General features: G+C 44.3%; 1 long non-coding RNA gene across 1 annotated transcript in view; it reads left to right on the forward strand.

Annotated features, from left to right (window-relative positions):
- The first annotated feature begins 4,591 nt into the window (after window positions 1–4,591).
- Window positions 4,592–16,532, forward strand: part of LOC122929419 — a 32,398-nt gene continuing 20,457 nt past the window's right edge. The window contains exon 1 of the long non-coding RNA XR_006387972.1: window positions 4,592–4,685. This is a non-coding gene — a long non-coding RNA (uncharacterized LOC122929419). The remainder of the gene's footprint in view (window positions 4,686–16,532) is intronic.

The following is a 16,532-nucleotide window of genomic DNA, read 5'->3' on the forward strand; positions in this document are numbered from 1 at the left end:
GAAGTTTTATCAGTTGCATTCGCTGGCTTCGGCTGATGCTGTCTTTGGCCGCAGGGTTTTGCAGGCTGTGGTTCCTGTTTGACCGTTGGACTATCCTCCTGGCGGTCTGAACATGACACCCGCTCGTCTGAAAGGGGCCTTAGAGGATTGGAGTGTATGGTATAACACTGACATAACTCTGTCAGTGTTATCCAATACATTCCAGAACTGTAAGGGTTACATAGCATCATAAATCAATAAAATGCTATGCGACCCCGGCAGTGCTGGGAGGTCAGGACGGAAGCTCGCTGACACACTGCGAGTCCAATGCGTGGAACTCGCTCATGTGAAAGGGGCCTTAGGGCTCCTTCAGATGACCATATGTTGCTTTTCGCAGCTGTCCACCTCTTTTCTTCCGTTGCACGGCCTCTCAAAACAAATAAAACATGTCCTATACTTGTCAGTGGAAATCGGAACGTGGCCCCATTGAAGTCTATGGGTCCGCAAAAGTGTGGAATGCCTTTAGTTTTTTTGGTGGACATGCTGAACTGTGGACCACAAAAAACATACGGGCGTCTGAATGATCCCTAACTGCCACAGTTTCTAACAGAACATATGGCTGGTGGCAGTTGAAGATTTAAACTGAGCGCGTGCGACCATCTCAGTGAGGTGGAGAAGAAATAAGGAAAAGAACAAACAGCAGGTGGCGCTATACAGATATTATTTTATTGAATAGCTCACTGGTTATACAATATTTTTTAATTACATGCACAGATCCAGGTGCTGGTTTGAAAAATGTAGAATATGTTGCATGACACAACCCCTTTAAGGGGCACAAGTTAGGACCATAGGGATTGTATGCTCCAAGGCCAGACTCTATTACCAGATCACCTAGTATTTTACCACTAGCTATTAGTAACTGGCAAAATGGATGAAAATACAGCTGCTGCAGAACATCTTTGTAAAGAAACTGTGAGAATCTGGCATTCCGGTATTTTGAATGCCGGATCTGGCACTAATACATTACTATGAGGAAAAATGCCGGATCTGGCATTCACAGCAAGTCTTCTCTCCCTGGCCACCAGGGAGAGAATATGAGAAACAAACTGGGAGCTAGTAAGATGCGCTGCATTGAAAGGCAACAGTGACCTGTAGGGTGTTGTACTGTCAATACTCTTTAACAATTGGTGTAGCACTTAAACAGGGCACCAGCGGTGGGTGGTTGGGTAGTACGTGATCTGGGTAGGAGGGCCTGACTGTGATGTTTTGGTGGACGTGAGCGAGAGAATGAAATTATCTGTGTCAGCCTTAAGTTACCCGACAGATACCTGCGGCTATTACAGGCTGAGGTAAACTCTCCTGGCCTCAGGAAGCCATAGAAAGCCAGGTATATGGCTGCTTTTATCACTAGACTCTGTTGGGCGCCAAAAGGGCTATGGTCTAACATGTCAGATAACTGACTAAATATTTGCCCGGTGATGGCCTGGTGGCCCGGACGTATATTTGAATTGCATTTTCCAAGACCCCTGAGAGTAGCTTTGACTATATGAATGGAGAATAGTGAGGGGGCTTCTGGTTGACTGGAGGCTCGGAAATGCTGTACACCGGCTACGTAAGACTTCACTGTGGAGTATGACAGATTCAATTCAGCATGACAATAGCCAATAAAAGCCAGGATATAGTTGGTAAAATCGAGACTGCCTTGGGGAAACTTGTCTTGGAATTTAAGAAATGCTCTCCAACCTGTACGGTAAGCCCTGGCCGTGTTGGTTGAAAGGGACCTGGCCAGTATAGAACGAGCTGTAGCAAAGTGAGAGTTTACATCCAGACCAGTGACAGGAACGGAGGGACTGTGGCACCGTTGGCGTCTGCGTCGGGAAATACCTGCGAGAAAAGGCCAAAATTAGCTCTAGACAGGGCATCAGCTGTGACATTCTTTTGCCCGGATATATGTAAGCATATGTATCGAAACTGGTGCTGCAATGAAAGAAGCACTAGGCTTCTGAGGAATGATAACACCTGAGGGGATTTCGATGACCCGCTATTTTGGATATCCATTACCGCTGCATTATCGGAAATGAATAACACGATGTGACTGGTCCACTCGTGACCCCACACATGAGCGGCTGCAACTAAGGGGTAAATCTCAAAGGAAGCTGAAGACTAAAGAAACCCCCACAGAGTCTTAACCTCGTTGGGCCACAAGTTTGCTAGCCAATGTGTGCCAAAAAATGGCTGTGAATCTAGAACTGGGAGCGGCATCGGAAAAAACTATAGGGGAAGTGTTGGACACCACCGGGATGTGGAGAGAAATACCATTTCAGTTACCAAGAAAATAGTCCCACATGGCCAAATCGGTTACTATTTGGTAGTCAAGGCATATGAGGCTGTCTTGGGAAGGAGCTGGAGGAAGAAGAGCTAGTAGTTGTGAAACAAATGGCCTACCTTGACTCGCATAGCAAAATTTAACATGCCTGAAAGAGACTGTAATTCAACTTTTTTAATGGCTCTGGTCTGCGTGAAATTGTGAAGGACGACCCTAATCCTGTGCAATTTGTTTTCCGGTAACTATAAGATGATACTGGTAGGGCAACTAGGCCAGTGTGGAAACCTGATTTAAACCCTGACATGAGGAACTGTACGATACTAGGGTTGTGGTGGTTGCGTAGGAAATGCAGCAGGCACCGACTTGGGATGGGCTCTGAAACAATTCACACAAACATGTAACAGTCTACACTGACTATAATTGCAGGAGGAAAAATTGAAATTATTGCAGATCTGTGACCGGCCGAGGTATTGAATGGGCCTTCCCAATTTGTCGACTAAACCTGAGGCATTCTGGGGTTCAGGGTGCCTAGATGGCTGTGCGGGAGGGCTACTATCGGCACTAGAGGCAGCCCTGCGACACCATTCTGCTGTGTGGTAGATGGACTGACACAGAGAACAAGCAGGAGCCCTAAGGCCAGCAAAGTGTCTACAAAATATCTCAGTGTCGATATTAGCCCAGTTTGTGATAAATTGAAATTGACTGAGGGCCGCCGCGGCCTTAGCAGAAAATGAACAGTGATAATCGAAGAACGAATTACCACCATATTTGTACCCCAATTCGGTTACCCTGAACAAATAAAGATCAAATTCCTCCCTGCGGTCGGGCCGTATACGGAGCAAATCACGTCTCTATACAGGCTGAAAGCTTTCTGTTTAGCCTGAGATCACGGCCCCTGAGTACTACTGAAACATCACCGCACGTGATGACTTTGCTGTCTGAGAAATCCCGAGTAGCAATCAAAAGGGAAGCCAAGTTGACGTCCCTGCCTTCAAGAATATCTTTCTTGTTGTTGGCCGGTATGAAGTGAGCCAGACTGAGATTGGGAACAGAGACAGTCATACCGGTACCCCCCGCAGCGGACGTGGACGGGATGGCCAACACTGGACCCGGAGGAATGAGAACAGCACCCCGGGACTCGACTGTGTCCAGTCTGGATTGAATGTCCGTGACTGATGACGTAAGATTGTTGGGCATAAGGTGAATCTGAGCGAGCGACGTCTGGACTGTGGCCATCGAGACTTCCTCCTGACGTTGAGGACTCGCAGTGGACATGAGTAGGCGGAATAATTCTGCTTTTCTGGCCGAGGCTGTAAACGCGATACCCTTTCTGGACAGCTCCACCATCAACCTCGGTATGGTCCAATTCCGTAGTGACGGGATGCTACACACTTCGGATAGCCTGGTGGCATTTTCGTTGACCGAGGCCTCTATGACATCAGAGGCATGAGACATGGCCCTGTAGATACAGTATGTGACAATGAGGCTCTATCATACGACCCAAGACCAGACACCAGTGACAACCCTACCACCGAAGGATGTGGTGTGCGTACGCATGCCATCGTGAATGATGTCACCTCGTGATCCATGATTACTGTCACCAACAGACTGAGCTGACTTACCCACAGCACGGGAGGAACGAATAGCGGAATAAGGAGAACACCTAAGTTAAATCGTGAGATTTTTTAGAATACAGAATGAGAGAGCGAATCTACCACTGAAAAACTTCCCTATACTACCTGTTGGAAACGAAACTGGGCCACCCAGAATCGATGGTTGACCCTGAAAAGTAACGTCACTGGAGAGAGAAACGGAGAGAACATATTTAAACAGACAAGGAAGCGAATATAGATGACTGGAGATGTGAGCGAGAGCGATGAACATACAAGCGTATTTATGCGTAAACTACGAAGGTATGAAATGAACTAGCGTACCAATTCCGTACCTGAAATGGCTGAACTTGACCTAATGAAATGAGCAAGGAGAGTTTGCTAAAACCGCAGTACGTGCGTATGTACCACTGTATTTTATTTACCCCCCTTCCTTTTTTTTTTTTTAAATGAGTAATTGTGTTATCACACCCCTTTTTTTTATTTATTTTTTATGGAGTGTGTATAAAGAAAATATTGCCAGACATGATATGAGTATGTGTATATGTGGTTTTTTTTTTTTCACTTTCATCTGCAGTAGCAGGAGTGACCACCAGAGGGCGCTGAACTCTAACACTACCACACTCTGTCCTGTGAGCTCCCAGTCCTGCATTCTCAACTGTGGCCACCGGGGGCGCAAGGACCCGGACAGGAAACGAGCCTGAGACACCCGGGAGACCTGAAGCGAGCAGCAACAGGAAAAGACACCAGAAGGGAGAGGACACCGGAAAGTAAGTCAAACAAAACCTGCCTCACTAATGGCACAGCGGCCTGTGCCAGACATTTGCAAACGAGTTCGGGACCATGCTAACCCCTGCACCCTGCCTACACTGCCGCGTGGGAGCCGATGCATCCAGGCAGATCGCTCCGGTGCAGCGTGACTCCCCCTTACCTGGGGATCCGGCGCTGCCGACCGGACTTTAAGCAACGGGGCCGCTGACTAAGGCGGCATCTTACCTGAAAGGTGGGCGCACGACGTATACTCAACGCACGGTGTAAACTCAGGAGCAGTAAGACAACTAGTTCAAACACACACGGATGTAGCCACGATCTGTGTTGAGCAAATGTAGGATGTAGGGGAGGGGGAAATGAGCCTAAATAGCGGGGAAGAGCCCCTCCCACAAATACAGGCCAATAAATCGGCCTTAAAAGCTATCAATACCTTGTTATAACATGTGCCAATATAGAATATTATATATATGATTTATCAATTTGTTTATGCTAAAAGTAAATAAATCCACTATAACTAGGATATATGGATAAATGTTTTGTGTTTAACATAATCTGTAAGGAAGCAAGTACTCCCTTAAACTGGTATAATTATAGAGAAAAATACACTTTAGGAACGTGTGGCCTTTCCATAAGCTCACACAAAATGGTGGACATATCATAAAATGGCAGATGCCACACTAGTTAACATAGCAATTCATCTTTGATTCATTTTGGGCCTATAATTATCCCAGCACTGTCTACTCTGAATGACCTGATGACCTTGGCCACAAGGATAGATATGCATTTCAGGGAACGTTCTAACGAGATAGCAGGCACCAGAAGACCACCTTTTTTGGCTCCATCCTTCCAGATTCCAGTTCTTCCTCTAGTGTCCACCCCATCTGAAGAGCCCAAGCAATTAGAGAGCCTTCGATTGTCTGACTAGGAACGTTTACGCCGCAAAGCAGAGTATCTGTGTCTGTATTGTGGAGGCAAGGACCACCTAGTGCATAATTATCCTCAGAAGCCGGGGAATGCCAATGTCTAGGATCAGTTGGAGAGGTGAACCTAGACAAGGAAAAGTCCTCTCTGAAACTTTCAGTTCCGGTGACTCTCTCTCACAAGGGCTTCCAGTGGCTTCCGTAAATGGACTGCCACTTCCTAAACCTGTTCTTTCTGTTACTATGCCCCTTAAGTTGCAAATAGGGTTTCTGCATTCATAGATGATCTCCTTCTATGTGCCGCTAGCGTCCGTGAATCCGGTTATCCTTGGTCTTCCCTGGCTGCGTCACCACACTCCAGTTCTGGACTGGCACTCCGGTCAGATTTTGCGGTAGACATCATCCTGTCAGTCTACCTGCTTATCAGAGGTCCGTCCTGCTTCCTCGCCTACTGTACCTGTAGACCAGCCTGGACTTTCCGCAGCAGTATGCCAGTTTTGCGGATGTCTTCAGTAAGAAAGAGGCCGAGACCCTTCCTCCTAATCATCCATATAATTGTCTGATTGACCTTCTGCGTAGTGCCACTCCTCCTCGTGGTAGAGTCTACCCACCCTCGCTTCCCAAGACCCAAGCGATTATATCAAGAAGAATCTTGAGAGGGGGTTTATCCGGAAATCGACTTCACCAGCCGGTGCCGGGTTCTTCTTTGTGCAGAAAAAAGATGGATCCTTACGGCCCTGTATCGACTATCGAGGTCTAAATAAGGTCAAGGTCAAACATTGATAGCCTCTTCCACTAATCTCCAAACTCTTTGACATGATCCGGGGAGCTAAGGTCTTCACAAAATTAGACCTGCGTGGGCATACAACCTTATCTGCATTCGAAAGGTCGATGAGTGGAAGACTGCTTTCAATGCTTATGATGGTCGCTACGAGTATCTCGTCATACCCTTTGGTCTGTGCAATGCTCCCGCGGTATTCCAGGAGTTGGTAAATGATATCTTCCGGGACCAGCTCTATGTTTGCGTGATAGTGTATCTGGACGATATACTGATCTATTCTGCAGATTTGACCACTCACCGGAAGCAAATGCATCTTTGAAAAATCTACTGTACCATTCCTTGGATACATCATCTTTGATGCCGGGTTTAATGCAGTAAAGTACTTGCTTCGCCCACAGGGTCTTCGTGCTATACAGCGCTTCCTTGGATTTTCTAATTTCTATTGTCTGTTCATCCCAAATTTTTCAGCACTTATATCTCTGATCTCCGCTCTTACTAAGAAAGGGGTGAATGCCAAAGTCTGGACTCCTGAGGAATTGTTGTATAGGAGATAGAGCGCTTCTGGCCATATAACTTGCCTTGGAGGAGTGGCGTTATCTATTGGAGGGGGTCCAGCAACCAGTGATAATGTTCACTGACCACAAGAACCTTACATATCTGCAGACGGCCCAGTGTCTGAACCCTCGCCAAGCCAGATGGGCACTCTTCTTCTTCCGTTTTGAATTTGAGCTTCACTTTCACCCAGCCAAGAAGAACATCAAGGCAGATGTTCTGTCTCGGTTATTTGACTTTTCGGACCAGCAGGATGAGCCCCAGTACATTGTAGATCCTACTCGCTTGATCACAGTGGCTCCTGTCCTGGTAAAAGACATCCCTCCCGGGAACACATTTGTGCCATCTGCCAAGAGAAAAAACGTATTCTAGCTTGGGGGCACAATTCCAAACTTGCTGGTCACCCAGGGTTCCGCAAGACCTCAGAACTTTTGTCTTGCCACTACTGGTGGCCCACACTTTCTAAGGATATGCTTGGTTATGTGTCTGGCTGCACTGTCTGTGCTCAGAATAAAGTCTCCAGAACCAAACCACCACAGACTGTTGTTACCCCTTCCTGTTCCTTATGCCCCATGGCAACACATTGCTATGGACTTTGTTACAGATCTACCCTCTTCTGCCGGATGTACAGGTATTTGGGTGGTCGTGGACAGCTTCTCCAAGATGGCGCACTTCGTTCCTTTGGCTGGACTGCCCTCGGCTGCTAAACTGTTCGTGAGACAGATATTCTGCTTGCATGGTTTACCTTGGCATATTGTTTCCGATCGAGGAGTCCAGTTTACCTCTAAACTCTGGACAGCTCTTTGCCGGCTGCTTGAAATTGAGCTTGACTTCTCTTCCCGTTATCATCCCCAGACCAACGGGCAAGTGGAGCGGGTCAATAAAATATTGGAGAACTATCTCTGGCATTTTTTTTCAGCTCAACTTGACAACTGGGTACAATTGCTACCTTGGGCTGAGTTCTACTATAACAACCACCCTAGTGAGTCTACTCAACACCCTAGTACTCCTCTCCCTGTTCCTACATCGTCTGGGGTACAAGCTGCAGATTCCTCTTTTAGAGATTATTTAAAGATTTGGCGTGACACCAAGGTCTGCATCAACAAAGCGGTCACCCACATGAAAACTAATGCAGACAAGAGAAGAGGAAAACCACCTCAGTTCTCGTCTGGAGATAAGGTATGGCTCTCCTCTAAAAGTTACCGCTTCAGGGTTCCCAGTTTCAAGTTTGCTCCTAAGTTCCTTGGACCCTTTAAAGTATTGAAGAGGATCAACGAAGTGACATATAAGTTACGTCTGCCTTTCTCTCTGCGTATTCCTAATGCCTTCCACGTGTCCTTACTCAAACCAGTAGTTCTTAATCGCTTCTTGACGGCTCCTTCTACTCCAACTCCGGTATCTGGAGATTCTGATGAGATATTTGAGGTCAAAGACATCCTGGACATCAAGAAGCATGGCAAGAAGACCTACTGTCTTGTGGACTGGAAAGGCTTTGGTCCTGAGGAGAGGTCTTGGGAACCAGAGGAGAACATTCATGCTCCGAACTTGGTAAAAAATGTTTCTGTCTCAACTCAAGAAGAGGGGGCGTGAGGGGGGGGGGGGGCCGTACTGTAACAGCAGCTGCTGTCCACTGCTGTTCCCCTGCTTACTGCCACGGTCCTGGGCGCTGTGTTCAGTGGTGATCTGCTGCCAGTGCATCCTCAGTCATCGCTGCAGTCCTGGGCTCTGTCCGTGTAGCTAGTGTTGTTCTGGGATGCGCTCCACAGTTTCTTTTCAGACCTGGCCACAGTATGCTTGCTGCTTGTTCCCTGCAGCATTTCCTTAAGGACCGGCGCGTCACTGCCTGTGCTTTATGGGTTAGATCATGTGACCTCGCTGACCAATCCTAGCTCCTGCACATATATAAGTGGCTTTTCCCCCCTTCCCAGATGCCTTAGCATCAAGGTCCTTGTGTCCTGATAAGGTTGCTGGTATCTCAGCTTGTTTTCCTGTGTACCTAACTTGTGCTTATGTTTCTGGACACCACTACCTGTTTGATCCCTGCCTGCTTGCCTTGACTCTCCTGTTGCCGATTCAGATATGTACCTGTGCCGCCTGCCCGGACTTATTGCTTGTTTGAATTCGCATCTTCTTCATCCTTCTCTCCTTCACTGTTGCTCCTGGTGACGACTCGGCCTGCTGACCACATCTGTACCTCTGTTACCTTGCTCGGGTACCGCCTGGAGCAGCTTCTTGGTGTGCCAATCCTCCTCAAGAGGTAGCGATCTAGTATTCCCCTCAGAAAAGTCTATCCCCACCATCAGGTGTACTATGAAGATCGAGGGGTTCACTTAGACAACGCTCTTAGAGGAGGCAGGACACATGGCACAGTGGGTTCACTCCCGCTGGTAAGTGACAGTTTTCAAACTAGCTTGTCCAGTTGATTTAAACTTGTTGGCCGCTTTTTACTTTTGTTGACCTATCCTCAGCATAGGTCAAACAATATCAGATCGTCGGGGATCCTAGCACTCATACAAGCGCTGCCTTCTCTGTTCTGTTTACCTGCTTTCAGCAGCAATTGCAGCGACGAGCAGTGTTATTACAAGTATGGTGTCCCCATTCACTTCTATGGGATGGCTCTGTCCTATTCACTTGAATAGATGCAGCTATCCCAAAGAAGTGAATAAGGACCCATACTTGTAATTACACTGTTCGCTGCTGCAGTTGCTGCCGTAAGCAGGTACAGAGCAGAGAAGGCAGTGCTTCCTGCTTTATGTTTAAACAGCTAATCGACAGGGGTGCCAACTGTCCTACCCCAGCCAATCTGATATTAATGACCTATCCCGGTCTTAAATATACACCAAATTTATTAGGTATCTCAAATTTGAAGACTCCTGCAAAACTGACTTTAAAAACTCCTCCATGATAAATCTCCCCCTTAGTGCTCTGTAAATGACTGATTATTTCACTTCCTTGTTACAGTATAGGATGGGGCAGCCAATGGCATTGTCTGTAGAAGTCTCTGATTACATAAAACTCAGCATGTAAACTGAAGGGATTCTGGCATAGTGCCTTCAGTCAAGATTTTACACTGGCCACTGGAGCAGACACAAGAAGCTATTTTTCCTGTTTTCTATAACACAGAATTTCAGATTTACAGTACAGACTGGACTAGAGTCAGCAGAGTCATCTCATTATCATTAGAGGGTAGTGTATCAGTGACAGAAGACAGCTCTATTGTACTGTTATGCAGAATGCCAACTCTACCATGCAGATTGGGCCTAATAAGTAGCTTGTCTGCCACTTTAATCACTCTGGGGTATATTTAATCTATTTCATTTAATGTTTTTGTGTGTCGTAAAAAGATATTGACAGTATCCCCCATAACAGTGACCTCTACAGTCCCCCACCCCTTAACACTGACCCCCCACAGTGCTCCACCACTTTAAAATGGGACCTCCACAGCAGCCCATCTCCTTAACTTTGACCTTCACAGCAGCCTACCCCTTTAACAGTGAGTTTCACAGCACCTTACTGCTTTGATAGTAACCTCCTCAGGGGCCCGCCCTCTTTACAGCGACCTATACAGCACCCCCTCTAAACACTGACCTCCATAGGGGACCGTCCACTTATCTGTGACCTCCACTGTTCCCTGCCCCCTTAACAGAGACCTCCACAGCACCCGTCCCTTTAACAGTGACTGTCGCAGTCGCAGCATGTCGCAGTGCGACACCATATCCTATCATTATAAAAATTTTGGGCGACATTGGTGCGAAAAAATGTAGCTTGACACATATCGTCGTGTAGCCCTAGCCTTAAAGGGGCAGGGCACTATTAAATTACACTGTTAAGGGGGGCAGGGGCCACTATGAAAGAGGCATCTGCTGTGGAGGCCACTGTTAAGGGGGCAGGGGCCACTATTAAAAGGGCAGCTGCTGTGCAGATCACTGTTAAAGGGGCGGGCATTATGGAAGTCACTGTTAAAGCCCCAGTGGATGTTATTGTTAAGGTGGCAGGCCGCTGTGGAGGTCACTGTTAAGGGGGCAAGGTATTGTGAGGTCACTGTTAAGGGAGCGGGGTTTTGTGGAGGTGACTATTAAGGGAATGGGGTACTGTGGAGGTGACTATTAAGGGAGCGGGGTACTGTGGCAGTCACTGTTAAAGGGACAGGTGCTGTGGAGGACTCTGTTAAATGGGCAGGGAACAGTGGACGTTACAGATAAGGGGACGATCCCCTATGGAGGTTAGTGTAAAGGGGTGAGGTGCTATATAGGTCACTGTTGAGGGGGCGGACCCCGTCAAGGGAGTAGGGTGCTGTGAAACTCACTGTTAAAGGGGCGAGATGCTATAATGGTCAAAGTAAAGGGATGGGATGCTGTGGAGGTCCCATTGTAAAGTGGTGGGGGCACCGTGGGGGGGCAGTGTTAAGGGGTGGGGGACTGTGGAGTTGACTGTTAAAGGGGCGGGGGACTGTAGAGGTCACTGTTATGGGAGATACTGTCAATATCTTTTTACGACACACAAACATTAAATTAAATAGATGAAATACGGTAAGTCCGTGCAAAGTCGGGTCCTTCTGTTAGTTTCTTATATATATAAAAATGACTTTATGTCTGTCTGTCTCTTCTTTATATGTGACCAAACTACTGGACCGATGTTCACCAATTTGGCACACAGGTACATCAGGAGTCCAGGAAGGTTCTCTAGGGTGTACCGTTCCTGAGATATTCCCAATGAATGACTTGCATCAGCCAATAGAGGCTCGCAGACCCTTAGTCTCCACATACACACAGTTTTACTCTAGGTTGCTATAACAACCCAGACATTTTTCTTTACTGCTTTAAGTCAGCTTTAGGCTAGGGCTACACGACGACATGCAAAGCTCAGCAGACAGTATCACACAATAGACTTAGATACACAGCACACAATATCACACATGATAGGATTAGATACACAGCTCAGCAGGCAGTATACCACAGGATAGGATATTAGATACACAGCTTAGCAGACAGTATCACACAGGATAGGATTAGATACACAGCTCAGCAGGCAGTATCACACTGGATAGGATATTAGATACACAGCTCAGCAGACTGTATCAGACAACATAAGATTAGATACACAGCATAGCAGACAGTATCACACTGGATAGGATTAGATACACAGCTCAGCAGGCAGTATCACACTGGATAGGATTAGATACATAGCTCAGCAGACAATATCACATAGGATATGAGTAGATACACAGCTCAACAGACAGTATCACACATGTTAGGATTAGATACACAGACTAGCAGACAATATCACATAGGATAGGATATTAGATACACTGCTCAGCAGACAGTATCACACAGGATAGGATTAGATACACAGCTCAGCAGACAGTATCACACAGGATAGGATTAGATACACAGCTCAGCAGACAGTATCACACAGGATAGGATTAGATACATAGCTCAGCAGACAGTATCATACAGGATAGGATTAGATACATAGCTCAGCTGACAATAGCACATAGGAATAAGATAGTATTAGTTACACAGCTCAGCAGACAGTATCACACAGGATAGGATTAGATACACAGCTCAGCAGACAGTATCACACAGGATAGGATTAGATACACAGCTCAGCAGACAGTATCACACAGGATAGGATTAGATACACAGCTCAGCAGACAGTATCACACAGGATAGGATTAGATACACAGCTCAGCAGACAGTATCACACAGGATAGGATTAGATACACAGCTCAGCAGACAGTATCACACAGGATAGGATTAGATACTTAGCTCAGCAGGCAGTATCACACTGGATAGGATATTAGATACACAGCTTAGCAGGCAGTATCACACAGGATAGGATTAGATACTTAGCTCAGCAGGCAGTATCACACAGGATAGGACTAGATACACTGCTCAGCAGACTGTATTACACAACATAAGATTAGATACACAGCATAGCAGACAGTATCACACATGTTAGGATTAGATACACAGCTTAGTAGACAATATCACACAGGATAGGATTAGATACATAACTCAGCAGACAAAATCACACAACATAAGATTAGATACACAGCTCAACAGACAGTATCACACAGGACAGGATTAGATACACAGCTCAGCAGACAGTATCACACAGGACAGGATGAGATACACAGCTCAGCAGACAGTATCACACAGGATAGGATTAGATACATAGCTCAGCAGACAGTATCACACAGGACAGGATGAGATACACAGCTCAGCAGACAGTATCACACAGGATAGGATTAGATACATAGCTCAGCAGACAGTATCACACAGGATAGGATTAGATACATAGCTCAGCAGACAGTATCACACAGGATAGGATTAGATACACAGCTCAGCAGACAGTATCACACAGGATAGGATTAGATACATAGCTCAGCAGACAGTATCACACAGGATAGGATTAGATACTTAGCTCAGCAGGCAATATCACACAACATAAAATTAGATACACAGCTCAACAGACAGTATCACACAGGACAGGATTAGATACACAGCTCAGCAGACAGTATCACACAGGATATGATTAGATACACAACTCAGCAGACAGTGGGGTGGGGGGTGTCACTGTTATAGTGAATACTGTTGATAGACTTAGATACGTAGCAGACAGTATCACACATAATAGGATTAGATACATAGCTCAGCAGACAATATAACACAGGATAGGATTAGATTCACAGCTTAGCAGACAGTATCACACAGGATTAGATTAGATACTCAGCTCAGCAGACAGTGGGGTGGGGTACTGTAGGGGTCACTGTTACAGTGAATATTGTCGATACTTAGATACACAGCAGCCAGTATCACACAGGATAGGATTAGATACATAGCTCAGCAGACAATATCACACAAAATAAGATTAGATACATAGCTCAACAGACAGTATAACACATGATAGAATTAGATACATAGCTCATCAGACATTATCACACAGGATAGAATATTAGATACATAGCTCACGCATACAGTATCACACAACATAACATTAGATACACAGCTTAGCAGACAGTATTACACAGGATAGGATTAGATACACAGATCATCAGGCAGTATCACACAGGATAGGATTAGATACACAGCTCAGCAGACAGTATCACATAGGATTAGATACACAGCTCAGCAGACAATATCACATAGGATATGAGTAGATACACAGCTTAGCAGACAGTATTACACAGGATAGGATTAGATACATAGATTAGCAGACAGTATCGCACAACATAAGATTAGATAGATAGCTCAGCAGACAGTATAACACATGATAGAATTAGATACATAGCTCATCAGACATTATCACACAGGATAGCATATTAGATACATAGCCCAGCAGACAGTATCACACAGGATAGTATTAGATACACAGCTCAGCTGTCACGGATGGTGTTGCAGAAAGCTGGAACTTATAAATAAATAGTGATGAGCGGCAGGGGTCATATTCGAATTCGCGATATTTCGCGAATATTTTTTAGAATATTCGTTGAATATTCGAAAATTCGAAAATTCGCGATTTTCTTTCTTGAAAAAATCGGCAAGGTAATGATTATGTAATATGCGAATTTTCATAATTCGAATTTTCGGATTCGAATTTTTTATTGCGAATTTTTCAATTTACAACTATTAGACAAAGAAGATTATAGCACTATATTAGCTAAATTGCTCTATATTCGATTTTTTGAATATTCGCTATATTGCTATAACAGTTTTTTCGAATATTCGTAATATATAGCAATATAGCGAATATTCGAAAAAAAAAACGAATATAGAGAAATTTTGCTAATATAGTGCTATAATCTTTTTTTTTATAGTTGTAATTTTTTTCCAATCTGGACTTCAGATGAGAAAAAAATTACAACTATTAGACAAAGAAGATTATAGCACTATATTAGCTAAATTGCTCTATATTCGTTTTTTTTCGAATATTCGCTATATTGCTATAACTTCGTTTTTTCGAATATTTGTAATATTCTAAAACAAGAATATATAGCAATATAGCGAATATTCGAAAAAACGAATATAGAGCAATTTAGCTAATATAGTGCTATAATCTTCTTTGTCTAAAAGTTGAAAAATTCGCAATAAAAATTCCAATCCGAAAATTCGCATATTACACAATCATTACCTTGCCGATTTTTTCAAGAAAAAAAAATCGTGCATTTTCGAATATGACCCCTGCCGCTCATCAATCCTCCTAAAGTCAAGTATATTGCAGCCTTCTTATTGGCCCACAAGCTAGAAGCAGGAAGGGATCATGTGTACTGATAAAAAATAATAATAATAATAATCGGAAAGAAAAAAATCTGAAGAAAAAAAATCCGAAAAAAATCGGAAAAAAAGAATATTCGAAATTGCGAATATATATAACTATATTCGAAATATTCGCGAATTTTCGAAGTACCTATATTCGCGATAAAAATTCGAAATTCGAATATTCGTGATCAACACTATAAATAAACATCCGACTGGCTTGATCTCAAACTAAGGAGCATATAGGTGAGCCCTACAAAACCCCTAGAGCTCTCCCTGACTGCTATGCCCATGCAAAGGTCTTTAACCCCTTAAGGACCAGGCTCATTTTCACCTTAAGGACCAGGCCATTTTTTGCAAATCTGACCAGTGTCACTTTAAGTGCTGATAACTTTAAAACGCTTTTACTTATACAGGCCATTCTGAGATTGTTTTTTCATCACATATTGTACTTCATGACACTGGTAAAATAAAGTCAAAAAAATTAATTTTTTTGCATAATAAAATACCTAATTTACCAAAAATTTTGAAAAATTTGCAAATTTCAAAGTTTCAGTTTCTCTACTTCTGTAATACATAGTAATACCCCCAAAAATTGTGATGACTTAACATTCCCCATATGTGTACTTCATGTTTGAATTATTTTGGGAATGATATTTTATTTTTTGGGGATGTTACAAGGCTTAGAAGTTTAGAAGCAAATCTTGAAATTTTTCAGAAATTTACAAAAACCCAATTTTTAGGGACCACTACAGCTCTGAAGTCACTTTGCGAGGCTTACATAATAGAAACCGCCCAAAAATGACCCCATTCTATAAACTACACCCCTCAAGGTATTCAAAACTGATTTTACAAACTCCGTTAACCCTTTAGGTGTTGCACAAGAGTTATTGGCAAATGGGGATGAAATTTGAGAATTTCATTTTTTTGCCTAATTTTCCATTTTAACCCATTTTTTCCACTAACAAAGCAAGGGTTAACAGCCAAACAAGACTGTATCTTTATTGCCCTGACTCTGCCGTTTACAGAAACACCCCATATGTGGCCGTAAACTACTGTACGGCCACACAGCGGGGCGTAGAGTGAAAGGTGCGTCGTATGGTTTTTGGAAGCCAGATTTTGCTGGACAGTTTTTTTGACACCATGTCCCATTTGAAGCCCCCTGATGCACCCCTAGAGTAGAAACTCCATAAAAGTGACCCCATCTAAGAAACTACACCCCTCAAGGTATTCAAAACTGATTTTACAAACTTCGTTAACCCTTTAGGTGTTGCACAAGAGTTATTGGCAAATGGGGATGAAATTTGAGAATTTCATTTTTTTGCCTAATTTTCC

The sequence above is a fragment of the Bufo gargarizans genome, chromosome 2 (assembly GCF_014858855.1).
Source record: "Bufo gargarizans isolate SCDJY-AF-19 chromosome 2, ASM1485885v1, whole genome shotgun sequence".
Classification (NCBI taxonomy): Eukaryota; Metazoa; Chordata; class Amphibia; order Anura; family Bufonidae; genus Bufo; species Bufo gargarizans.